General features: G+C 48.5%; 1 protein-coding gene across 2 annotated transcripts in view; it reads right to left on the bottom strand.

The window, feature by feature from the left end:
- TSHR (thyroid stimulating hormone receptor) overlaps positions 1–27,509 on the bottom strand; it is a 408,340-nt gene that overhangs the window by 143,207 nt on the left and 237,624 nt on the right. The gene's annotated exons all lie outside the window — the stretch shown is intronic.

The raw sequence follows: 27,509 nt of genomic DNA, 5'->3' as shown, positions 1-27,509 counted from the left end.
CACTTCACTCAGCAACAACTTCAGCAACAGTTCTCATTCCCTGACGGGTAACTATATACAGTACTTTGTTTATGCTACTTCCTTCAGTAGCTATATCCTCTCCTTGCCTCCTCCTGAGGGTAGTCTTCAGACCCGTCCGGGTCCTCTTGGCTTTCCTCATATTGTATCTCCTCCTCAGTCAGCCGGTGTACGTGAAGGGCGTACGGTCCTTTAGCACACTGATGCCGGGTGAAGGTGACCTCATCACCCGGGTAGAGGTCACGTCCGCGATGTCCCTCCGGCAGGTGGCTCTCGACATCCCTGCGGGTGACAAAGACGTCGCCGGGGGTTCGGTGATCCCGGATAAAGCCCCAGCCATGCTCCAGCTGGAAATTTATTACGGTCCCGGTGGCGCGGGGACCGTGGGCTGCACGGGGGTTTCGTCGGGCTCGGCGTTTCTGCTCCGCGCTCCGGACCTGCAGCTGTTCTTCGCGGATCCGCCTCTCTCGTCGTTCTCTCCCGAAGACCTCTAGCTGCTGACGGCAGCACTCCTCACGCCGGGCTGCGTCCGCCCGGGTCTCCTGGGTAAACCCCATTAGGTTCTCACCGGTGGGGTCCCATGCAAACTGGGCTTCTTCCAACGGGAGCGGGACAATTTTGGCGGGCGCCGGAGCCGGGATTAGAGGCTCACACAGGGGCCATTCCCTCCGGAGTCGGGGATTGATGTACTCCGGTGGCCAAACGAAGGGCAGCCCATCCGGGCTAGTATGCTGTGCAAACAGATCTTCACCCAGGGGCAGCACTGTGGAGGTCGAGGGCGCTGTGGGGGCAGCGGTGCCCGGAGGTACTCGGCCTTGCGTCCAGGCCGGAGGCATCCTCTTTGGGTCCAGGTATGGTACCTTTGGGGAGGAGGGCGCTGGAGGGGCAACGGCGCCCGGATGCACCAGGCCTTGCGACCAGGCCGGTGGCACAGTGGAGGTAGAGGGCGCTGTGGAGACCGCGGCGCCCGGGGGTACTCGGCCTTGCGACCAGGCCGGTGGCACTTCCTGTTTTGCCGCGCTCAGGGTCGAGGGGCGTGGCGTAACAGAGGGCGCGACCGCGGCTCCTGCCGCTTGAGGCCTAGTTGGGAGCGGCGGCGGTGCGGCAACGGGCGCGGTGAGGATGACTTCGGGCTCTGCGACGGGGAGCTGGGGCAGGCTTACGGCTACTGGGCACGAGGTGATGACGTCCCCATTACCTGCTTCCATCCCTGCGGCTCCCTCCGCGGCGTCGTCTCCGGCCTTCGTCCCTCCTGCACCATCCTCAGGGGCAGACATGCCCCATGTTGCGGGTGGCGTCCTCTGCTGGCGGGTTCCAGCCTGCTGGGCCATCTCCCTTCTCCATTCGGCCAGTGCTTCCTGTTGTACTCGGGCCATCTTCCGGGCCAAGGCCTCCAGCGCGGTCTGTGCACGCTCCCGATCTCTGGGGAGCTGTGCCAGGATCTCCACCAGGCCTTCTGGGGTGGCGGCCTGCAGCAGGCCCCGGACCACGGGGTCGGTACCGCTTGTCTCTTCCTCCATCCCCGGGTGCGATCTGTCCAGACTCCTCCAGGCTGCACCCATCTTCTCCGTTTTGTTCTCTATCCGCCCCCCTTGGGAGTGGTCCCGGGGCAACTTAGTGACAGTCAGTTTCAGGGGCAGACCCCCCACTTTGATGGTCATTTCCATGGTGGTAGTCTCAGCTGGTGGGGGCGGTCTCCGCTTTTGGCGCCCTTCTGGGACCGCGCCCACGATGGGAGGTGGTCTCTTGCCACCCTCTGGCACGCCCATAATGGCGTCCGCTCTGCCAGGGCGGGAAACTGTCCAAGATGGCGGGAATCGGCCACTGATGGCGGGAAACTTCGTGGATGGCGGGCAAAGGCTGCAGATGGCGGGCAAACGGCGGGAAACGACTCCGGACGGCGTCCGATGGCGGGAACCCTCTGGAATTGGCGGGAGACTCCTTTTTGCGGTAAATGTGAACTTTTCTTCAGGCACGCAGTACCCGGTGGTTGCGGGCACGTGATCCTGCCGACTACGCCAAAGTTGACGCGCCCCCTGGGCCATGTTTGTGTAGCGTTGCGCACGCGGGGAATACCCGGAGCCGGATCAGATAGGGGGTAATAGTCCTCGTGGCGGTGACCCGGTCCGTGCCCAGGGTGTCAAACTAAGTGGCGTTATTGATATGATGGTATTAGTGTCCGACTACGCCACCCGTTGAATGCGGCTATGAAGCCGCCGCTGCAGGGCAGTCTGCTGAGGCCGGTGGTTCGGATGTGCAGCGTGGATGGTATAACCCCCAATGGGAGGGGTATGGCCTCAGGGCAGCTATGTTAGAGATGACAATGGGAGTGATGGTGCGGGTGTCCCAGTACTGATGGTGCAGGTGCGATGACGAAACACGGAGGCTTGAAGTGCAGTTTCAAAAGCTTTACTCACAGTTCTTTATCAGGTCCCTTGTGCACAGTTGGGACCACCCGAGCCGTGCTGCGTCCACCAGGTCAGGGACTCGGCCAACTCCCAGGCAGTTCCAGAGCGTGGTCCTGAGCTCCCCTCTCTTCCTTCCTACTGGCCGTCCCCACCAGGGATCCACCTTTGTCCAGCTCCCTCGGGCCTTCTGGTGGTGAAACCTTTCCCGGCTTCCCTGACCCTATACGTGGTATGCCTTCCTGGTGGATATGGCGAGGGGTCGCGCCAAAACTTGTCCACGACCTCCGGTTCCTGGCTAAGGATAATTGGCCTCCACCAGTTTGGGATCCGGTACCCTGCTCTGCCAACCCTTCACCCGTTTCCGTTCTCTCGTGGGATCTCAGGGTTCCCTCTATGCTTTCGTCTCTGGGCCTTTCCTTGCGTCTCTCTTCTTCCTCCTTTTTCCTTCTCTCTCTCTCTCTCTCTGCTTCAGGCCTGGCTCTGGAGCTGGGCCCAGACGGAGCCACAGCTCCCTGTCAGCCCTCTCTGGCTGAGCTCCTCTCTGCACAGAGCAGACCAAAAAAAGACCTTGTCCTAAGATGGTGCCCACCTTATATACTCCCTCTGACACCCGAGCCCAGGTGACAAGCACCCAATGGGCTCCTACCTATGCCCAGAGTCCCTCCCCTATCTGCTCCTACACCACTAGGATGTTCCTCCCCCCTCCCCACTCCAGCCAGGGACAGAAGCTGTCGTACCTGCACATCTATCTGGTGGGAGTACCGTTGATCTGTCCCCCGGAAATGGGGTGAGTGTGGTGCATGCAGCTATCTGAGCCCAGTTCCACACTCCATCCTTACCCGGGAGTGGAATACCACACCTCTGGTTTGAGGTGCAATACCCCTGTAGCAGCCGAGTCCTCGGGGTGCTACACATGATGAACTGGGAGTGGGGGGGTGAGGTGTTATGATCTGCTACAAGCACTAAGGAAAGAAAGGAGATCTGTCCCTACAATAGAACTAAGCTAGATCCCTACGATGTAACAGGGGAACCTGATCCTGCGATCAGACCTGCTAAAGTCCTCAGCTAGTCTGTACGAAGACCTATAGATGTGAGGAAGGGATCCCTACAAGAACTAGGGACTGGGATAAAGTTGGACACCTCCTAGCAGAAATTGTAGCAGTAAAAGACAAACACACAACATAGAACCTAAAGGTCCGAAGACCTAGCTAAACTAACTGAGAAAGGTAACTAAGCACCAGGCTAACTTAAGGCTGGGTGCCCACGTAGCGTTTTTCAAGCGTTTATGCTGTGGAATTTCCGCAGCGTAAACGCTTGTGAAACGCTAGGTAATCCGCACCCCATGGTCCCCAAGGGGATTCCGCATGTTCTATGCACATGCTGCGGATTTTTCCACAGCGTTTATGCTGCGTACAAAATGCATGTCATTTAATTTTGCGGAAGCGCAGCGGAACTCCCGCCATTGACTTGCATTGAAACGCATAGAAACCGCGACTGTACATTTGTACAAGCGACTTCTATGCGTCTCTATGTGCGGATGGTACCCGGGTGTAGAGGACAGGAGACTCTCATCCAGACCTGGGCACCATTGTACCTGTAAAAAAAGAATAAAATAACAAATAAAGTTTATACTCACCTTTCCGAAGGCTTCTCTCTGAATGCCGGCATCACTTGAGGACCTGCGGTGACGTCACAGTCATGTGACCGCAGGCCCTTCACCGCTCTGTCTCGCGATATGCCGGCAGCCGGGAACAGACAGGAACGAGCGCTGCAGCCACGCCGGGACATCGGGGGTGAGTATAGCTTTATTTGTTTTAATTTTTACGGTTCACACTGTATATGCTGTTTGCATGGATTTATACAGTGTGACCTAGTTGTCAAGCACTTTCCAAGTGATGCTATCGCCTGGAAAGCGCTTGTCAATCTGCATGCGGAAACGCATGTGAACCCGCATGTGGATCCGCATGTATTCTGCAGGAAAAATGCATGCACAATCTGCATGTACAATCTGCATGCGTTTTTTCTGCCAGGGAGATGCAGAAATGCTGCAGAAATTTTCTGCTTCATTTCTGCATCGTGGGCACATAGCCTAAGAGTAGAAATTACAATGAAGTCCAGCAAGACCAGGAGGGCGGAGCAGGATTAAATAGGCAAAAAAGGTCATGTGACCAGCAAACTAGAAAAAAACTAACAGGAGAGTTCTAACAGTACCCCCTCTTCTATGAGGATCCTCCGGATCCCCTAGGACCGTACTTATCAGGAAACCTCTTGTGAAACGCCACGACAAGTCTGGAAGCAGAAACATCATCCGCCCTCACCCATGAGTTATCCTCGGGTCCGAAACCTTTCCAAGCAACGAGATACTGCAAACTCCCTCTATACCGTCTAGAATTTAGGATGCGGGAAATTTCGTATTCCCCGTCCTCCACCACCGGAGGAACAGTGGCAGAGGCGTCTCCATCCGACACATAAGCTCTTTTCAACAGAGAAACATGAAACACCGGATTAATCTTCCAGGAGGTAGGAACCTCCAACCTAACCGCAGATTGGTTAACTACCTGAAGCACCTTAAAGGGCCCTACAAACTTGGGACCCAATTTTTTAGAAGGAATCCTCAATCGCAGATTCTTAGAGGACAACCAAACCCTGTCACCAATAGCAAACAAAACCTCTTGACGTTTCCTGTCAAAGTACCTCTTAGATTTTTTGTTAGCCTCCTGAAGATTACCACGCACATCCGTCCAAACTCTCTCCAAGTCACCGGAAAAACTCTCCTCCTCAGGCACAGCCGATACCAATTTGGAGAATGACCCAAAAGACGGAAGTCTCACAGAACAACAAAAAAAAGGCGAACAACCAGCAGAAGAGGATGTATGGTTGTTAAGAGCAAACTCAGCAAGTGGCAGAAACTCAGACCACCCCTCCTGATTGTCTGCCACAAAACAACGCAAGAACTGCTCAACATCCTGATTCTTCCCTTCTGTCTGGCCATTAGACTCAGGATTGTGTCACTCTGGCCTGGATGCCACAAGTGTAATTAAAGCTGTGTCTGAGAGCAAGGGGGAGGTTCTCTAGTCAGGGGAACATTAGCATGCAGTACCTCCTGTCTCAGGCCAGTAGGGGGAGCAGGCTGCCCCTATAAAAGCTGGTGCTGGGGGCAGGGTTAGGGAGAACTTGATGGCCTGTCTCAGCACTGAGACTTGTCCCAGAGCAGAGCAGGGACAGACAGTCGTATTGCACCTAAGAGGAAGTGTGGCAGGAGGAGAGCCACAAGCCAGAGACAAGAGGCGAAGAGAGCCTGTCTTGGCAGATAAAGGACTTAATTTACCAGACTTTGGTGTCTGAGGCTGGAAGGATTCCACATCCCCCAGCAGATAACCAGTTCGCAGGGGACTGTATATTCCTTGGCCTAAGAAGCCTGGAGGCCCTGCCACAACCGAAGGGACCAGTAAAGCCGTACAAGGCTGGGAGCAGAAAGGAACCCACGTCGCAGGCCATACAGGCGAGAATACACGGAAAGCTTGGAAACGTGGGCTGTTACCCTATAACGAGGAGATAGCCAGAAGGAGCGCAGAAAGCACGGTAGGCCTACACCCTCACCCTGACCAGGGCCAATTTCCCCGTTGCTCTCAGACATCCAGGTCCCCTCCTAGCTGGGACTGTTTATGGGTCAGTTTACCTGTTCTAGTAAAGACCCTGGACTGCAACCTGTTGTCTGCGTGCTCCTTGCTCCCCCATCACTCCCAACATCCACTACACTGCCCTGGGGCCGCACTCTTCCCGTGGGGAGTCACACTACCCTAGCTGCACACCTCATCAGCCCCAGCGGTCTGCATGCAGCGGCGGTTCCTAATAACCGCAATCCACGGGTGGCGTAGTCGGACATAAACATCAGCACATAACGGACTACCACTGGCCTGACCACCCTGAGCCACGGAACCGGGTTGCCACTACTACTCCCATCGTTCCCCTACTGCCCGGATCCGAGTGCCCCACGGCCCAGGGGGCGAGTCAGCTTTGGCATAGTCGGCAGGATTTCGTGCCCGCAACCACCGCGTACTGCGTGCCTGAAAAAGACTTTTGTAACTTACCTGTGGCGAAGTTTCCCGCCGTCCGGAGTCGTTTCCCGCCATCAGACGCCATCTTGGACCGTTTCCCGCCATCCGCAGCTGTTTCCCGCCATCGGACGCCATCTTCAGGACGCCGCGCGGGAAGAAGAGGGGCGTGGACGTCAAAACCGCGCGAGATCCGAAGCTCCGCCCCACGCACCGACGCTGCGCAAGGTCCTGGAAGGGAGAGAGAGCGACGCTGATGTCATCAGGACGCGACGCCAGGTCCTCGTCCATAGCAGCAGCAGCGGAGCCGCGGCCTACAGAAGAGGATCGTCGGAAGGTAGGCCACGCTTAACTAGGGGGGGAGGAAGATGTCGGACACAGAGGCGCCCACTACCACCAACGCGGCTGCAGCAGCAGTGATGCCCTTTTCCCTGCCCTACATCCCTGGAGCGGCCTGGCTGCCCAAATACTCAGGGGAGCCCCATGCCCTAACTGACTTCAAGGAAAGGCTATACAGTTTGTTCCACTTTTACCCCCTGACAGAGGAACAGAAGGTCAGCATACTAACAGGGCAGTTAACTGGCGCAGCCCAGCGGGAGGTAACATCATGGCCCACTGAGGAGAAAAGGACTGTGAAGGGTATTCTGGCCCGGCTGCGGGGTACCTTTGACACACGTACCTCCGCTGAGATTAAAATGAGGTTCTATGGATGTAAGCAGCGGGCAAAGGACAGCATCAGAGACTATGCCCTAAATCTGCAGGAAGCCTTGAGGGCTATTCAACAAACTGACCCTGGCAGTGTGCAGGAAACCGATAAGCTGCTAACAGAACAATTCATAGAAGGTCTGCTGTCTAGCGCCCACAGGGCCCAACTGCGCCTCATGTTCTTTCAGAACCCTGACCTGACCTTTGCCCAATTTAAGGACAGGGCCATAAGGGTGCTCCGTGAATCTGCAACCAGTGGCGCTATAAACCCCCGGCGCCCTGCTCTCACCTACCACCAGGAGGCGGCGCCCTCCTCTATGGACCCCGTGGGGGCTGATGCACAGGCCCTGAACCAAGCCCCGTCGAAAGACCTGCACCACCAAGTCCAGGAGCTGACCAGGAGCGTCGCGGCATTGACCAGGACCGTCCAGGCGTTGCAAGTGGACCGGTCAAGACCCATCGAGTCGGCTTCAAGTCCGGAGGATGTCCCGTGGCGTCGACAGAGGAGGATCCCCTCGTTCCAGGGGAGGCCCACAGACCGCTACGCAGAGGATGGACAGCCCATTTGCCGTCGATGCAACCAGCCCGGACACATTTCCAGGTACTGTAATTTAAACGGGTCCAACCTGGGGCAGAGGGCCAACCCCCAGGCATAAGATCACCAGGCCCTTATAATTGGCGTGATAAGTACGTTGGGGGGGCGCCCGGTTTTACCCGTGGTGCTGGACGGTATCCCCATGAGCGCCTTGCTGGATACTGGGTCACAAGTAACCACTATCCCTTATGTACTTTTTAAGCAGTATTGGACTGATGCTGATATCACACGGTATCCAGACAGTAACTTGAGCATCATCGCCAGTAATGGCTTACCCGTGCCGCAGATGGGGTTCAAGGAGATGACCATTAAAATTGGTAAAGTTGAACTGCTGGCACAGGGAGTGATTATTGTGGACATTGACCGTCGTGAAAGTCACCCTAAAATAACTGTGGGTACTAACGTAATTGAAAATTGTCTTTCAGAGGTAATTGTAATTCTACAACAGGTGGCGGTGAATGCTAGTTCCAGCCAACAGAGAGTCCTCAACAAGGAGATAAAAGCCCTGATGAGACGGCAGCAGGTAGAACTGTCTGGTGGTGAGATCAGTAGCGTAAGACTGAGTGACCCATTCCCCATTTCCATGCCTCCCAAAAGTGAAATGATGATCTGGTGTCGGACTGCAATCGGGTTGAGAGGTAGAGACTACCAAGCCATGGTAGAACCCGTGTACTCAGACAGCAGGCCCACCATTTTGACAGCCCGGGGGGTGGTTGATGTCCGCCATGGGAGGGTGCCCGTCCGCATCCTCAACATTGGGGAAAGGGAAGTACACTTACCCAGGTACGCTACACTCGCCAAACTGTTTGTCGTCGAACACAAAGCTATCAGGGCCGTGGAACCCTTGCCTCCATCTCCACAGGCGGAGGGTAATGGCTCCCAGAAACAAAAGGAGGACTGGTGCCAGAAACTCCATGTGGGTGCTGACTCCACTCCCCTGCACCAAAAACAAGGAGTCTACCGGGTGGTACAGGAGTACGAGAGAGTCTTTAGCAAGCACCCGCTAGATTTCGGCAGAGTAAAAGGGATAGAACACCACATCCCCACAGGGAGCCACCCACCAATAAAAGAGAGACACAAGCCTGTACCCCCTGCACATTATCAGAACGCCAAGGGTATGCTGCGGGAAATGAAAGAAGCTGGGGTCAATAGAGATAGCTGTAGCCCCTGGGCAGCCCCCTTGGTTCTGGTCAAAAAGAAAGACGGCACCATGAGAATGTGCGTGGACTATAGACAAATCAACCGTATCACCCACAAAGACGCATATCCGCTGCCTAGAATAGAGGAGTCTTTAGCCGCACTAAAATCAGCTAACTTCTTTTCTACTTTCGACCTTACTAGCGGGTACTGGCAGGTTCCTGTGGCAGAGGCTGACAAGGAGAAGACCGCCTTCACCACCCCGATGGGACTGAGTGAGTTCAACTGTATGCCTTTCGGGCTCTGCAACGCACCAGGGACCTTCCAGCGGCTGATGGAATGCTGTCTAGGGCACCGAAACTTCGAGACGGTCCTCCTTTACCTGGACGACGTGATTGTCTATTCGAAAACCTACGAGGACCATCTAAAGCACCTGGCCGAGGTGTTCGAAGCCCTGGCAGGCTACGGCCTGAAGGTGAAACCATCGAAGTGTCACCTGCTGAAACCAAAGGTCCAGTACCTAGGGCACGTGGTAAGGGCGGAAGGAGTAGCCCCCGACCCTGACAAGGTCACGGCAATCAAGAGCTGGCCAAGCCCCTCGAACATCAAGGAGGTGAGACAGTTTCTCGGGTTGGTAGGCTACTACCGAAGGTTCATCCCCGGGTTCACTAAGATGGCAGCTCCTATGCAGGACCTCCTAATCGGACAGTCTAAGTCCAGAAGTCAAAAGCCACCCTTCAAGTGGGATAAACCGGAAGAGGAGTCCTTCCGCCAGTTGAAGATGGCCCTCACGGGGGATGAGATCCTGGCCTACCCTGATTATGGCCAGCCTTTTATTCTCCACACGGACGCCAGTAATGTGGGACTGGGAGCTGTACTGTCCCAAAACCAACAGGGCAGAGAACGGGTGATCGCATACGCCAGTCGGAAGCTGAGGCCCACCGAGAGGAAGCCGGAGAATTACAGCTCCTTCAAGCTAGAATTCTTGGCGGTGGTGTGGGCCGTGACAGAACGCTTCAAGCATTACCTGGCCTCCGCAAAGTTCACCGTGTACACGGACAACAACCCGTTGACACACTTGGACAATGCAAGACTGGGTGCCCTAGAACAGCGGTGGATGGCCCGTCTCTCCAACTATGACTTCGTGATCAAGTACCGGGCCGGCAAAACCAATGCCAATGCTGACGCCCTATCGAGGATGCCTCACTTACCTGAAGGTGACGAAGACCCAGAACAGCTGGAGGAGGTAGAATTCCCCGCGTTTCACCGGTATGGAGCCGCTCAATACTCCCACCGCGTGAAGGAGGAGGATCTAACAACCGTGATGATAAATCCCCTACCTCACCACAGCTGGGCCAAGACCCAAGATAGTGACCCTGCCATCCGCCTGGTGAAAGATCTGCTGACCCAGGAAGATGCCCGCATGGATCCGGATGCTCCAGAGGAAGCCAAGCAGCTGTGGAAGGAGAAGAGCAAGCTGTTCCTCTACGAAGGCAAGTTGTGCAGAAGGATTGTCAACCACCGGACGCACGAGCTGACCTGGCAAGTCGTGGTCCCAAGGCGAGATGCAGCTATGGTCCTGGGGGCTTACCATGACAGAGCGGGGCACTTCGGTTGGAAGAAACTGGAGTTCCTGCTAAGAGGAAGGTTCTTTTGGGTCGGCATGAGAGGAGCTGTAGAAAAGTGGTGCAGAGACTGTGGCCCTTGTAACCTGAGGAGGAAGGACCGCACCAGCCAGAAGACACCCTTGAGGCCCATCGTCACCACGCAGCCTCTTGAGCTGGTAGCTCTGGACCACGTCAAATTGGCTCCAAGCCGGTCTGGATACATCTATGCCCTGACAATCGTGGACCACTATTCCCGTTTTCTAGTGGTGGTCCCGGTAAAGGACTTGACAGCCCAAACAGCGGCCAGAGCCTTCCAGCAATATTTCTGCCGTCCACACGGGTATCCGGAACAGGTCCTGACAGACCAGGGTCCAGCGTTCGAGGCTGAAATCTTCCAGGAGTTCTGCAACCTCTATGGCTGTAAGAAGATTCGTACAACGCCTTACCACCCCCAAACTAACGGGATGTGTGAGATGATGAACAATATAGTCATTGATCTCCTGAAGACGTTGCCCCTGGAGGAACGCAGCCTGTTGCCAGAAAAACTGCCAGACCTGATAGACTTATACAATAACATCCCAGTGAATGCTACCAACTGCACCCCGGCTTACCTGATGCGAGCTAGACCAGGTAAGCTGCCCGTAGACCTGGAGATGGGAGTCCTAATACCTGAAGACACCTCCCCGGATGCGGACTGGGATACGGAAAGGCAACTGCAGTACAAGAAGGTACAGGAGAGTGTGGAGAAGAGCCTGGCCCAGGTGAGAGAGAGGCAAGAAAAACTCTTCAATCAACACGCCCCTGCTGGTCCCCTAGAACCTGGTGAGCAAGTCCTGAAGCGGAAGAGAAGGCTACATAAGTTGGACGACCAGTGGGAAAGGGAACCCTACACCGTACTGCAGTCTGATCACGACAACCCGAAGGTTTGCGTGATCACCAAGGACGGAGGAGAAACCACTAGTGTCGTCTCCAGAGACCACCTCAAAAGATGCCCCGAGCAACTCCGTAGTGCAGAAGAGGATCAGAGTGACCTTGAACCCGCAAAGGACAAGGAAGAAATGATCAGCACCGTTCTCGGAGAGTTCCCTCAGTCCTGGGCTCGCATAAATGATGCCATAGTGGTACCCGTCCTGCATTTCCTGCAACCGGCACAGCAACAACCAACACCAGAGCCAGAAGGTGAAGAGGAGCAAGCGGTTCCAGAGGCAGAAGAGCCTGTACCAGCAGCCCAGGAGAGTCAACCCTCTGCTGACAGTGAGCCTGCCATGCCTGCGGTAAGCCAAAGAACCCGCAGACAGCTGCCTGCCCTACCTGTACACCCAGCTGGTAGCTGTACCCCTAACGCTAGTGGGGAAAGCCAGGTTGGTCCACCACCAGACAGTGGGCTACGTAGGTCAACTAGGAGCACAAAGGGACAGATACCCGCTCGCTGGAGAATATAGGATGCACTAGATTGTAAATAACCCTGTTGCCAAATGTTGAATTGTTTGCAAAGTTACATGCATGTTTGGTAATTCTGTGTTTCAGTTTCTTGCAGCTACCGTAAGGACTCAAAGGTTATGGACTTTTTATAACCGGGACCTTGTATGGACTGCGTTCGGAGCCTAACCAAGGAATGAACTAAGACTGTGAAGGACTTGGGGTAGGACAGACCCCCACCTGGTTAAGGCTCCCCGTTGTGTTGGTGATATGGACACCCGGTCACAGGCCACACTGTGACCTAAAGAACTCAATCTGTGCGTCGTCTGTCTGTTAATGTTTTATGGTATGCATATTGTCTTTGTTTATTGTTTAGTCCCGGAGTACTAAATTTCACTAGGGGGGAATGTGTCACCCTGGCCTGGATGCCACAAGTGTAATTAAAGCTGTGTCTGAGAGCAAGGGGGAGGTTCTCTAGTCAGGGGAACATTAGCATGCAGTACCTCCTGTCTCAGGCCAGTAGGGGGAGCAGGCTGCCCCTATAAAAGCTGGTGCTGGGGGCAGGGTTAGGGAGAACTTGATGGCCTGTCTCAGCACTGAGACTTGTCCCAGAGCAGAGCAGGGACAGACAGTCGTATTGCACCTAAGAGGAAGTGTGGCAGGAGGAGAGCCACAGGCCAGAGACAAGAGGCGAAGAGAGCCTGTCTTGGCAGATAAAGGACTTAATTTACCAGACTTTGGTGTCTGAGGCTGGAAGGATTCCACATCCCCCAGCAGATAACCAGTTCGCAGGGGACTGTATATTCCTTGGCCTAAGAAGCCTGGAGGCCCTGCCACAACCGAAGGGACCAGTAAAGCCGTACAAGGCTGGGAGCAGAAAGGAACCCACGTCGCAGGCCATACAGGCGAGAATACACGGAAAGCTTGGAAACGTGGGCTGTTACCCTATAACGAGGAGATAGCCAGAAGGAGCGCAGAAAGCACGGTAGGCCTACACCCTCACCCTGACCAGGGCCAATTTCCCCGTTGCTCTCAGACATCCAGGTCCCCTCCTAGCTGGGACTGTTTATGGGTCAGTTTACCTGTTCTAGTAAAGACCCTGGACTGCAACCTGTTGTCTGTGTGCTCCTTGCTCCCCCATCACTCCCAACATCCACTACACTGCCCTGGGGCCGCACTCTTCCCGTGGGGAGTCACACTACCCTAGCTGCACACCTCATCAGCCCCAGCGGTCTGCATGCAGCGGCGGTTCCTAATAACCGCAATCCACGGGTGGCGTAGTCGGACATAAACATCAGCACATAACGGATTACCACTGGCCTGACCACCCTGAGCCACGGAACCGGGTTGCCACTACTACTCCCATCGTTCCCCTACTGCCCGGATCCGAGTGCCTCACGGCCCAGGGGGCGAGTCAGGATGATATCCAGATGAAAACGACAAATGAACTCCCAACCTGTCACAAAAGGCACGCCAAAAATGAGCCACGAACTGAGGTCCCCTATCAGAAACAATGTCAGTAGGAACGCCATGGAGTCTGACAATCTCCTTGACAAAGGCCTTAGCGAGTGTCTTAGCGCAGGGCAGTTTGATGAAAGGAACCAAATGACACATCTTACTAAAACGGTCCACGACCACCCAGATGACCGTGAAACCTTCAGACGGGGGAAGGTCAGTAATAAAGTCCATAGCCAGATGTGTCCAAGGCGCACTAGGAACCTCCAGAGGGCAAAGCAACCCCGCAGCAGGAGCATGCGAAAACTTGGATCTAGCACACACAGTACACTGACGCACCCATTTAATGACTTCCTTCTGCCATCCAGGCCACCAAAAACTGCGACCCACAAGTCTCTTGGTCTCAGAAATTCCTGGATGACCTGCCAACCGAGATTCGTGACACTCAACAAACAAATCTCTCCTAAAGGTCCCAGGCACAAACAACCTCCCATGAGGAGTGTTAGATGGGGCATTCTCCTGAGCTCTAAGAATCTCATCTTCCAAAACGGAGTCCAAAGCAGCAATCACAACACCTTCTTGTAAAATGCTCTCCTCCTCCTCAGCACCGACCATGGGAGAAAAGCTGCGAGACAAGGCATCCACTTTAACATTCTTGGTACCCGGGATGTAAGTAACGGAAAAATTAAACCGCGAGAAAAACAGTGCCCACCTAGCCTGACGGGCATTCAGGCGCTTGGCAGCATCAAGATATATCAGATTTTTATGATCCGTAAGAACCTGAACGGGAAATTCCGCACCTTCCAAGAAGTGACGCCAGTGTTCAAATGCGAGTTTAATAGCCAATAATTCCCGATTACCAATATCGTAATTAAGTTCAGTCTCAGAAAATTTTTTTGAAAAAAAGGCACAAGGATGTACTCCATCCCCGTTATCCTGAGACAATACTGCGCCAACCCCCACAGAGGAAGCATCAACCTCAACCAAAAACGGCCTAGTAACATCAGGCTGCATAAGGATGGGAGCAGAGGTGAACCTCTCCTTGAGATACACAAAAGCTTCAATGGCCTCAGAAGACCACTGAACCGCATCAGCACCTTTCCTGGTGAGATCAGTCAGAGGTTTAACAATACTAGAAAAATTTTTTATGAATTTTCTGTAATAATTGGCGAAACCTAAAAACCTCTGTATCAATTTCAAACCAATAGGCCTAGGCCATTCCTGCACAGCCTGAACCTTAACCGGATCCATCTCAAAACCTTCACTGGAGATAATGTAGCCCAAAAAACTAATTCTCTGTACAGCGAACTCACATTTCTCCAGCTTAGCAAAAAGCGAATTGTCCATTAATAACTGTAATACCTCACGCACGCTCCGCCAATGAGACTCCAGATCTGGCGAATAAATCAGAATGTCATCCAAATACACAACCACATTTTTGCTGATCAAAGGTCTAAGGATGTCATTAATCAGATTCTGAAAAAATGCAGGAGCATTAGTAAGACCAAAAGGCATAACCAGATTCTCAAAATGACCCACAGGAGTGTTAAAAGCAGTCTTCCATTCATCACCCTCCTTCATGCGCAACAGATTGTATGCCCCCCGGAGATCAATTTTAGAGAACCACTTGGCCCCCACTAACTGGTTAAACAGATCAGGAATCAATGGCAGTGGGTAAGGATTGCGTACAGTAATTTTATTAATCTCACGAAAATCCAGACATGGACGTAAACCGCCGTCCTTTTTTTTAACAAAAAAAATCCAACCGCCACAGGAGACTTGGAAGGCCTAATGTGACCGGCGGCCAAGCTTGTCTGTATGTATTCCTCCAAAGCCTTCCTCTCAGGAATAGTAAGGTTAAATAAACGACTCTTAGGAAGAGTCGCTCCAGGGACAAATTCAATAGAACAATCATAGTCTCTATGGGGAGGCAAAACCTGCGATTCCTTCTCAGAAAAAACTCTCCAAAAATCCTGAATAGGAACAGGTAATTCCCCTTTTTCCACCGCAGCAATACATCCATTACAACACTTGTCATAACACTTGATGTTAAGTGATGTCCAACTCACTTAATGAGTTCAAGAGAGGCCTGGACGCCTTTCTTGAGAACAATAAAATTACATCTTATGCTTAGTGATAGTTAATTAATCCAGGGATTTAATCTGACTGCCAGATTGGTGTCGGGAAGTGAATTTTTCCTCAATGATGTAAATTGGCCTATACCGCATGGTTTTTTTTTGCCTTCCCCTGGATCAACGCTGCGGAATAGCTGCAGTGCACAAGAAATAGGCTGAACTGGATGGACGCTTGTCTTTTTTCCGCCTTATAAACTATGTAACTATGTATGTAACTTAGGGCTCCAGGACTTAATTTCATTGGTAGACCAATCCAGTACAGGATTGTGCAATTTTAACCAGGGTAACCCCAATATTACTGGAGAAGGCTAATTATTTAATACCACCAAATCCAAATTTTCTTGGTGAATACCATTAATAGTGAGGGGAAATTCACAGACCTTGTGAGTAACACTCTTCAAGGGAGAGCCATCGACAGAAACCACAGCAAAAGGGGATGACAAAGGTTTGGGTTTTAATTTAAGTTTTTCCAAGAATCCCCCATCAATCACATTCAGAGTAGAACCACAATCCACAAATATCCGAAATTCAATTAATTCTTCCCGAGCAGCAGTAGTAGCAGAAAGAAATACCCCCTTAGTATTTAAACAGGCAATACGGGCGTAACTGACCTTTTTTTTTTTCTTTGTTCATACGAAGCACACAGTTCTTAATAAAATGGTCAGATTTCCCGCAATAAAAGCACAAACCTTCAGAAGATCTGCGATCTTTTTCCTGAGAGCGGGGTGCCATCGCTCCAATCTCCATCGGCTCTCCAAAGTCAGTACAGACCCTCTCAAGACTCGGAGCTGACATGGCAGAGGATTTACTCTCATTAACCCTTGCACGCAGTCTCCTGTCCACCCGTATAGCTAATTGCATTGCCTCCTGCAAGTTTCCAGGTGTGGGATAAGCAATCAGCAAATCCTTAACCCTTTCACCTAGCCCCGCAAGAAACAAACTTTTCAAAGCTGAATCGTTCCACCTCACCTGGGCAGACCACCGACGGAAGTGAGAACAATATTTTTCCACATTACCTGATCCCTGCCTCAAACGTCTCAATTCAGTCTCAGCTGATGAGACACGATCAGGATCATCGTACAACAAACCCAAAGCAGAAAAAAACTATCCACTGATCTAAAGCATGGATCACTAGGTTGGAGAGAAAAGGCCCAACCCTGAGGTTCTTTGCGCAAAAGTGACATTATGAACCCTATGCGCTGTGATTCATCACCAGAGGATCTGGGTCTCAAACGAAAATACAATAAACAAGCATTTTTAAAGGAAAAAAATTCTTCTTGATCACCAAAAAATAAATCAGGCAAACGTACCTTTGGCTCCACAAAATGTGCTCCAGAACAGCTACTCACGTGTTGTTGGAGCTCGGCCACCTCCAGAGAGAGTCCCTGCAGGCGTTGAGCCAAATCCTGAACCGACACCATGATGGAAACTGGAAGTCTTTCCTTAGAGATATTTTTGGGCTGGACTTACTGTTATGATCTGCTACAAGCACTAAGGAAAGAAAGGAGATCTGTCCCTACAGTAGAACTAAGCTAGATCCCTACGATGTAACGGGGAACCTGATCCTGCGATCAGACCCGCTAAAGTCCTCAGCTAGTCTGTACGAAGACCTATAGATGCAAGGGAGGGATCCCTACAAGAACTAGGGACTGGGATAAAGTTGGACACCTCCTAGCAGAAATTGTAGCAGTAAAAGACAAACACACAAAATAGAACATAAAGGTCCGAAGACCTAGCTAAACTGACTGAGAAAGGTAACTAAGCACCAGGCTAACTTAAGAGTAGAAATTACAATGAAGTCCAGCATGGCCAGGAGGGCGGAGCAGGATTAAATAGGCAAAAAAGGTCATGTGACCAGCAAGATAGAAAAAACCTAACAGGAGAGTTCTAACATGAGGAGAGCACATGATGAACTGTGAGTAGGGGGTGGGGAGAGCACATGATGAACTGGGAGTGGGGGGGTGAGGAGAGCACATGATGAACTGTGAATAGGGGGTGGGAAGAGCACATGATGACCAGGGATTGGGGAGTGGGCAGAGAATATGATGAACTGGGAGTGGAGAGTGAGGAGACCACATGAACTGTGAGTGAGGAGTGGGGAAAGCACATGATGAATCGGGAGGTGGGGAGAGCACATGATGAACTGTGAGTGGGGGGTGAGGAGAGCACATGATGAACTGTGAGTGGGGGGTGGGGAGAGCACATGATGAACTGGGAGTGGGGGGTGGGGAGAGCACATGATGAACTGGGAGTGGGGGGTGGGGAGTGCACATGATGAACTGGCAGTGGGGGGGTGGGGAGAGCACAAGATGAACTGTGAGTAGGGGGTGGGGAGAGCACATGATGAACTGTGACTGGGAGGTGAGGAGAGCACATGGTGAACTGTGAGTGGGGGGTGAAGAGATCACATGATGAACTGTGAGTGGGGGGTGAGGAGAGCAAATGATGAACTGTGAGTGTGGGGTGGGCAGAGCATATGATGAACTGTGAGTGGGGGGTGGGGAGAGCAAATAATGAATTTAGGGTGGGGTAGCGCAAATAATGATGAATTGAGCATAGGTGTGGGGAGAGCAAATGATAATGAAATGAGGGTGGGAGAGTAAATAATGATGCAGTGGGGGTGTGAGAGAGAGAGGACATGACAAAATGAATTGGGGCGGAGGGGGCATGTAAATATAATGAATCGGGAGAGTGGGGGGCATTGAGGATGACGGAGTATGACTGGTAATGAATTGGGGGAAAGAGTACAAGTTCTAATTAATTTATATATTTATTAGGTGGGGAAAGTGGCTATTTACAGTTAGTGGGGGCGCAGTGATGGATTATAATTTATATTTGGAATGGTGGGCTGCATAATAAATAATTATATATTAATGGTGGGTACACATCTGTATTCAGCTGTGTAGTGTAGAAGTTGGGGAAGCTTCTCTAGATAACTGTGTTATTATCTGCAGAGACAAGTACTGGCTGGAAGAAGTGATGGCGGTCTGTGCTGGATGAAGGAGAAAAGCGAAGATGAAGGACTTCAACTAGAGACGTCACCGGTGAGTCAGTGTAGTCTGTACACTGACACTATACACTGTACTATGTACAGATCTCCTGTGTATAATGCCACTGGTAATTCCTGTATTACCTGTACACTATACACTATATACAGAGCTCCTGTGTATAATGTCACTGGTGATCACTGTATTACCTGTACACTGACACTATATACAGAGCTCCTGTGTATAATGTCACTGGTGATCACTGTATTACCTGTACACTATACACTATACACAGAGCTCCTGTGTATAATGTCACTGGTGATCCCTGTATTACCTGCACACTATACACTATATACAGAGCTTCTGTTTATAATTTCACTTGTGATCACTGTATTACCTGTACACTATACACTATATGCAGAGCTCCTGTGTATAACGTCACTGGTGGTCACTGTATTACCTGTACACTATATACAGAGCTTCTGTGTATAAGGTCACTGGTGATCCCTGTATTACCTGTACACTATATACAGGGCTCCTGTGTATAATGTCACTGGTGATCGCTGTATTACCTGTACACTGACACTATATACAGAGCTCCTGTGTATAATGTCACTGGTGATCCCTGTATTACCTGTACACTATACACTATATACAGAGCTCCTGTGTATAATGTCACTGGTGATCCCTGTATTACCTGTACACTATACACTATATACAGAGCTCCTGTGTATAATGTCACTGGTGATCCCTGTATTACCTGTACACTGACACTATATACAGAGCTCCTGTGTATAATGTCACTGGTGATCCCTGTATTACCTGTACACTGACACTATATACAGAGCTCCTGTGTATAATGTCACTGGTGATCACTGTATTACCTGTGCACTGACACTATATACAGAGCTCCTGTGTATAATGTCACTGGTGATCCCTGTATTACCTATACACTATATACAGAGCTCCTGTGTATAAGGTCACTGGTGATCCCTGTATTACCTGTACACTGACACTATATACAGAGCTCCTGTGTATAATGTCACTGGTGATCCCTGTGTTACCTGTACACTTACACTATATACAGAGCTCCTGTGTATAATGTCACTGGTGATTCCTGTATTACCTGTACACTGACACTATATACAGAGCTCCTGTGTATAATGTCACTGGTGATCCCTGTATTACCTGTACACGATACACTATATACAGAGCTCCTGTGTATAATGTCACTGGTGATCCCTGTATTACTTGTACACTGACACTATATACATAGCTCCTGTGTATAATGTCACTGGTGATCCTTGTATTACCTGTACACTATATACAGAGCTCCTGTGTATAAAGTCACTGGTGGTCACTGTATTACCTGTACACTATATACAGAGCTCCTGTGTATAATGTCACTGGTGATCACTGTATTACCTGTACACTATACACTATATACAGAGCTCCTGTGTATAATGTCACTGGTGATCACTGTATTACCTGTACACTATATACAGAGATTCTGTGTATAATGTCACTGGTGATCACTGTATTACCTGTACACTATACACTATATACAGAGCTCCTGTGTATAATGTCACTGGTGATCCCTGTATTACCTGTACACTATATACAGAGCTTCTGTGTATAATGTCACTGGTGATCACTGTATTACCTGTACACTATACACTATATACAGAGCTCCTGTGTATAATGTCACTGGTGATCCCTGTATTACCTGTACACTATATACAGGGCTCCTGTGTATAATGTCACTGGTGATCACTGTATTATCTGTACACTATACACTATATACAGAGCTCCTGTGTATAATGTCACTGGTGATCCCTGTATTACCTGTACACTATATACAGGGCTCCTGTGTATAATGTCACTGGTGATCACTGTATTATCTGTACACTATACACAGAGCTCCTGTGTATAATGTCACTGGTGATCCCTGTATTACCTGTACACTATACATTATATACAGAGCTCCTGTGTATAATGTCACTGGTGGTCACTGTATTACCTGTACACTGACACTTTATGCAGAGCTCCTGTTTATAATGTCACTGGTGATCCCTGTATTATTTGTACACTATATACAGAGCTTCTGTGTATAATGTCACTAGTGAGCATTGTATTACCTGTACACTGACACTATACGCTGTATACTATGTACAGTGCTCCTGTGTATAATGGTACTTATGGTAATATTAGTATTGTGTTTTTTTTATTAATGATCAGTATTGTAGTATTCGGTCAATATATGGTCTGGTCATGGTGTGGCAGTACATGGTGTGGCCCTTGTATTTGGTAATATTCAGTCACTATGTGGTGGTATTATGTTGTCGGTAATAGTGTGACGGTATATGTTCCTTGTATTTGGTATTATTCGGTCACTATGTGGTGGTAATATGTGATCTAGTCATTGTGTTGCGGTATTTGTTCCTTGTAAGTGATATTATTCGGTCACTATGTGCTGGTAATATGTGATCTAGTCATGGTGTGGTGGTATTTGTTCCTTGTCTGTGGTATTATCTGGTTACTATGTGATGGTAATATGTGGTCTGGTCATGGTGTGGTGGTATTTGTTCCTTGTATGTGGTGTAATTCGGTCACTATGTGGTAGTAATATTTGGTCCGGCCATGGTGGGGAGGTATCCCTTGTATGTGGTATTATTCGGTCACTATGTGATGTTAATTAGTGATGAGCGAGCATGCTCGTTACTCGAGATTTACGAACATGCTCAGGTGTTTCCCGAGTATCTTCAGCATGCTCAGATGTTATGTTTGAGTCACTCTGTGCGCATGATTTGCGACTGTTTGACAGCTTTAATACATGTGAGGAATGCCTATTTCTTAGACATTCCTCACATGTATTAAAGATGTCAAACAGTCGCAAATCATGCAACAGCGCGACTAAAACATAACACCCGAGCACGCTGAAGATACTCGGCGAGCACCTGAGCATGCTCGCTGAAAAGGTTAACATTACATACTCGCTCATCACTAATGGTAATATGTGGTCTGGTCATGGTGTGGCGGTATTTGTTACTTGTATGTGGTATTATCTGGTCACTATGTGGTGGTAATATGTGATCCGGCCATGGTGTGACAGTATTTGTCCCTAGTATGTGATATTATTAGTAATTTTAAAAAATGTATGTGACCCATTCCCTTAAAGAAAAATAAATAAAAATATACCTAAAAAGAGTATTGGATATTTTAAGAAATGTTTAATAGGTTAGAGTAGAGCCTGGCCAGAAGAGTCTACCTTGTGGTGGCGGCTTAAAAAATCTTTTGGTCAAAACAAAAGCTGCTGGGTATGTATGTGACATAGTTCGATGGGAACTGTTAATGTGTGATAGGTGAGGACGTGGTGCAGACGTGGAGAGAGAAAAAAGGGGAAATCAGCTCACCCACCTAGATCACAGCACGGAGCCAGCAGCGCAACCGGGCGCACATATGAGAAACCAAAAAACTCCAGCTGGACCAATCTTCTAAAAGCAAGAGTTTTATTGGGTCATAGGAAAATGTATAAAAAGTCCATTGGGAGGGAACAGCAAACGCGTTTCGAACTATATGTTGTTAATCATTGCATGATGAAAAACCGCAGGGACCTGGCGTTATATGTCCAATCCTGCTGGACGCAGGTGCAAGGTAAACCAATCACAATAGACAAACATAACAGATTAAAAACGTATAGCATAACAAAACCATCGCATCAATGTGCTATATCCGAGAAAGAGGAATTATAGATCGAAAAAAACATAATCTAATACATATAGAAAAGCTCTCCAAAAATCTCCTTCATAGCGGTACATCAGGTCGTATGTGACGTTCATGCCGGCCGGTGCGCGTGCGTTCAATGTGTAGATCCACCAGCTTTCTCCTATGGTCGCCCCCCCTATATGGTTTTAAAACTTTCTCTATTCCAATTCATTTAAAGGCTGTAGTACCCCCATTATGACACATGGAAAATGTCTTGACGCCGCAGAACATTTAGTCGTCAGTTTATTGTGAGCGTCTGATAGATGTCGTCTGATGGGTTTTTAGGGGAGTACAAGTGCATCCTACATATTGGAGACAACACATACTGCATGAGATAATGTATAGAATGTAGGTAGAGTTGCAATTAATGAAATTCTTTATATTATATCTTAAATTAGTAGAGAAAGATGTGAAGGTGTTAGTGTTAGTTACACGGGTGCAACACGTGCAGATAGAACGACCGCATTTATAGAAACCGGCTGTGTGCAACCAAGTAGCAGAATTAACTCGATCTTCATTCAAATAAAGACTAGGGGACCAAAGACCACCCAAAGTAGGCGCTCTACGGGCTGTGATCTGATAGGTGTAGAGAGGACGTCTCTCAATTTTGGATCTACATAGAGCATAGGTAAATATTTGTTCATTATATTTTTAATCATGGAAAATTGAGGACTATACTGGGAGACAAATGTAACGTGATTGGACTTCTGAATGGTATTGTTACATTTATTTCCGATCATATCCCGCCTGTCTTTTTTGCTGACAATATGATGCGCTCTGTTTAATATCCAGTCAGGGTATAGTCTCGCTGTTAGTCTATTCGTGACCTTCTTTGCCTCTATTATATATTGTTGTGCATTGCTAGTATTTCTCCCCCACTGGTATATTAATTATGGTTTTTTTATTATGACAGGAAGAGGCTAATAAAGTAGAATTAGTGGATAAACTTTTCCTGTAGGGTGTAATAACTACTGTATTATCAACCAAACTCAATGTAACATCCAAAAAATCAATGGATTTATATTGTAAATTATGGGTAAAAATAAGATTCATGGAATTGTCAGCAATGTATTTCAGAAAATCATCCGCTTCCATCCTTGTCCCATCCCATATCAGGAGCAGGTCATCTATATAGCGGCCATACCACCTGATATGGGAGGAGAAACGACTAGAATCAGAAAAGATGAATTGTTTTTCCCAAAAAGCCATAAATATATTGGCTATGGATGGCGAGAAACCCGTCCCCATCGACGCTCCACATCTCTGCAGAAAGAACTTACCATTGAGAGAAAAATAATTATGGCTAAGTAGGAATTCTACAGAAAGAATAAGAAATTGTTGCAAATCTTCATGATAAGCGCTATACAGTGCTGGCCAAAAGTATTGGCACCCCTGCAATGCTGTCAGATAATACTCAGTTTCTTCCTGAAAATGATTGCAATCACAAATTCTTTGGTATTATTATCTTCATTTAATTTGTCTTTAATGAAAAAAACACAAAAAGAATTGTCCTAAAGCCAAATTGGATATAATTCCACACTAAACCTAAAAAAGGGGGTGGACAAAAGTATTGGCACCCTTTGAAAAATCATGTGATGCTTCTCTAATTGGTGTAATTAACAGCACCTGTAACTTACCTGTGGCACCTAACAGGTGTTGGCAATAACTAAATCACACTTGCAGCCAGTTAACATGGATTAAAGTTGACTCAACCTCTGTCCTGTGTCCTTGTGTGTACCACATTGAGCATGGAGAAAAGAAAGAAGACCAAAGAACTGTCTGAGGACTTGAGAAACCACATTGTGAGGAAGCATGAGCAATCTCAAGGCTACAAGTCCATCTCCAAAGACCTGAATGTTCCTGTGTCTTCCGTGCGCAGTGTCATCAAGAAGTGTAAAGCCCATGGCACTGTGGCTAACCTCCCTAGATGTGGACGGAAAAGAAAAATTGACGAGAGATTTCAATGCAAGATTGTGCGGATGGTGGATAAAGAACCTCGACTAACATCCAAACAAGTTCAAGCTGCCCTGCAGTCCGAGGGTACAACAGTGTCAACCCGTACTATCCGTCAGCGTCTGAATGAAAAGGGACTGTATGGTAGGATACCCAGGAAGACCCCACTTCTTACCCCGAGACATAAAAAAGCCAGGCTGGAGTTTACCAAAACTTACCTGAGAAAGCCTAAAACGTTTTGGAAGAATGTTCTCTGGTCAGATGAGACAAAAGTAGATGGGAAAAAGCATCAACATAGAGTGTACAGGAAAAAAAAAGAGGCATTCAAAGAAAAGAACACGGTCCCTACAGTCAAACATGGCGGAGGCTTCCTGATGTTTTGGGGTTGCTTTGCTGCCTCTGGCACTGGACTGCTTGACCGTGTGCATGGCATTATGAAGTCTGAAGACTACCAACAAATTTTGCAGCATAATGTAGGGCCCAGTGTGAGAAAGCTGGGTCTCCCTCAGAGGTCATGGGTCTTCCAGCAGGACAATGACCCAAAACACACTTCCAAAAGCACTATAAAATGGTTTGAGAGAAAGCACTGGAGACTTCTAAGGTGGCCAGCAATGAGTCCAGACCTGAATCCCATAGAACACCTGTGGAGAGATCTCAAAATGGCCGTTTGGAGAAGGCCCCCTTCAAATATCAGGGACCTGGAGCAGTTTGCCAAAGAAGAATGGTCTACAATTCCAGCAGAGCATTGTAAGAAACTCATTGATGGTTACCGGAAGCGGTTGTTCGCAGTTATTTTGGCTAAAGGTTGTGCAACCAAGTATTAGGCTGAGGGTGCCAATACTTTTGTCCGGCCCATTTTTGGAGTTTTGTGTGAAATGATCAATGATTTGATTTTTGCTTCATTCTCTTTTGTGTTTTTTCCTTGCAAGCAAATTAAATGAAGAGAATAAGACCAAAGAATTTGTGATTGCAATCATTTTCAGGAAGAAGCTGAGTATTATCTGACAGAATAGCAGGGGTGCTAATACTTTTGGCCAGCACTGTATGTATTCAAATGGTATGATAAAATAGACATCATCAAAGTGTGGGAACTAAGGGTATTAGTTAAATGTCCCATTACTCCTATATATCATTCCCTTCCTAAAATACACAACGGGACTTTTCCTCCCCCTTACGCCCAATAGTAGCAGGCATCGGTAGTTTAAATGAAAAACCGAGTATGTGGGTTGATACATTCTTACAATCCTTAGTTCAGCAATTACCCGGCTACATTCAGGACACAAAGCATCTTATAGCATCTCTTGATGAAACTAAGTGGGGTGAATCCTCTTTGTGGCTTGCATAGACTCTACCCATGTATACCCCACACTTTGATGATGTCTATTTTATCATACCATTTGAATACATATAGCGCTTATCATGAAGATTTGCAACAATTTCTTATTCTTTCTGTAGAATTCCTACTTAGCCATAATTATTTTTCTCTCAATGGTAAGTTCTTTCTGCAGAGATGTGGAGCGTCGATGGGGACGGGTTTCTCGCCATCCATAGCCAATATATTTATGGCTTTTTGGGAAAAACAATTCATCTTTTCTGATTCTAGTTGTTTCTCCTCCCATATCAGGTGGTATGGCCGCTATATAGACGACCTGCTCCTGATATGGGATGGGACAAGGATGGAAGCGGATGATTTTCTGAAATACATTGCTGACAATTCCATGAATCTTATTTTTACCCATAATTTACAATATAAATCCATTGATTTTTTGGATGTTACATTGAGTTTGGTTGATAATACAGTAGTTATTACACCCTACAGGAAAAGTTTATCCACTAATTCTACTTTATTAGCCTCTTCCTGTCATAATAAAAAAACCATAATTAATATACCAGTGGGGGAGAAATACTAGCAATGCACAACAATATATAATAGAGGCAAAGAAGGTCACGAATAGACTAACAGCGAGACTATACCCTGACTGGATATTAAACAGAGCGCATCATATTGTCAGCAAAAAAGACAGGCGGGATATGATCGGAAATAAATGTAACAATACCATTCAGAAGTCCAATCACGTTACATTTGTCTCCCAGTATAGTCCTCAATTTTCCATGATTAAAAATATAATGAACAAATATTTACCTATGCTCTATGTAGATCCAAAATTGAGAGACGGCCTCTCTACACCTATCAGATCACAGCCCGTAGAGCGCCTACTTTGGGTGGTCTTTGGTCCCCTAGTCTTTATTTGAATGAAGATCGAGTTAATTCTGCTACTTGGTTGCACACAGCCGGTTTCTATAAATGCGGTCGTTCTATCTGCACGTGTTGCACCCGTGTAACTAACACTAACACCTTCACATCTTTCTCTACTAATTTAAGATATAATATAAAGAATTTCATTAATTGCAACTCTACCTACATTCTATACATTATCTCATGCAGTATGTGTTGTCTCCAATATGTAGGATGCACTTGTACTCCCCTAAAAACCCATCAGACGACATCTATCAGACGCTCACAATAAACTGACGACTAAATGTTCTGCGGCGTCAAGACATTTTCCATGTGTCATAATGGGGGTACTACAGCCTTTAAATGAATTGGAATAGAGAAAGTTTTAAAACCATATAGGGGGGGCGACCATAGGAGAAAGCTGGTGGATCTACACATTGAACGCACGCGCACCGGCCGGCATGAACGTCACATACGACCTGATGTACCGCTATGAAGGAGATTTTTGGAGAGCTTTTCTATATGTATTAGATTATGTTTTTTTCGATCTATAATTCCTCTTTCTCGGATATAGCACATTGATGCGATGGTTTTGTTATGCTATACGTTTTTAATCTGTTATGTTTGTCTATTGTGATTGGTTTACCTTGCACCTGCGTCCAGCAGGATTGGACATATAACGCCAGGTCCCTGCGGTTTTTCATCATGCAATGATTAACAACATATAGTTCGAAACGCGTTTGCTGTTCCCTCCCAATGGACTTTTTATACATTTTCCTATGACCCAATAAAACTCTTGCTTTTAGAAGATTGGTCCAGCTGGAGTTTTTTGGTTTCTCTTTTTCCAAGAGTGGGAAGTGGGACTGTGGAGGGTTTGAGAAGTGGGGGCGCAGCCGGGGATGGAGCTTGGGTGGAATCTCAAGGGGGCCCGAAAATTTTCCCAATATGGGACCCTGAAATTCCTAGTGGCAGCCCTGGGGGTGACGGGTAATAATAGGGGAGGGTGACACGTAATAATGGTTGTGGGGTGACAC

The sequence above is a fragment of the Phyllobates terribilis genome, unplaced genomic scaffold (genome assembly GCF_046119375.1).
Source record: "Phyllobates terribilis strain yellow unplaced genomic scaffold, ASM4611937v1 Scaffold_7__3_contigs__length_470593459, whole genome shotgun sequence".
NCBI lineage: Eukaryota > Metazoa > Chordata > Amphibia > Anura > Dendrobatidae > Phyllobates > Phyllobates terribilis.
Note: the sequence above shows the minus strand (reverse complement) of the source record. Positions and strands in the feature narration are given on the sequence as shown.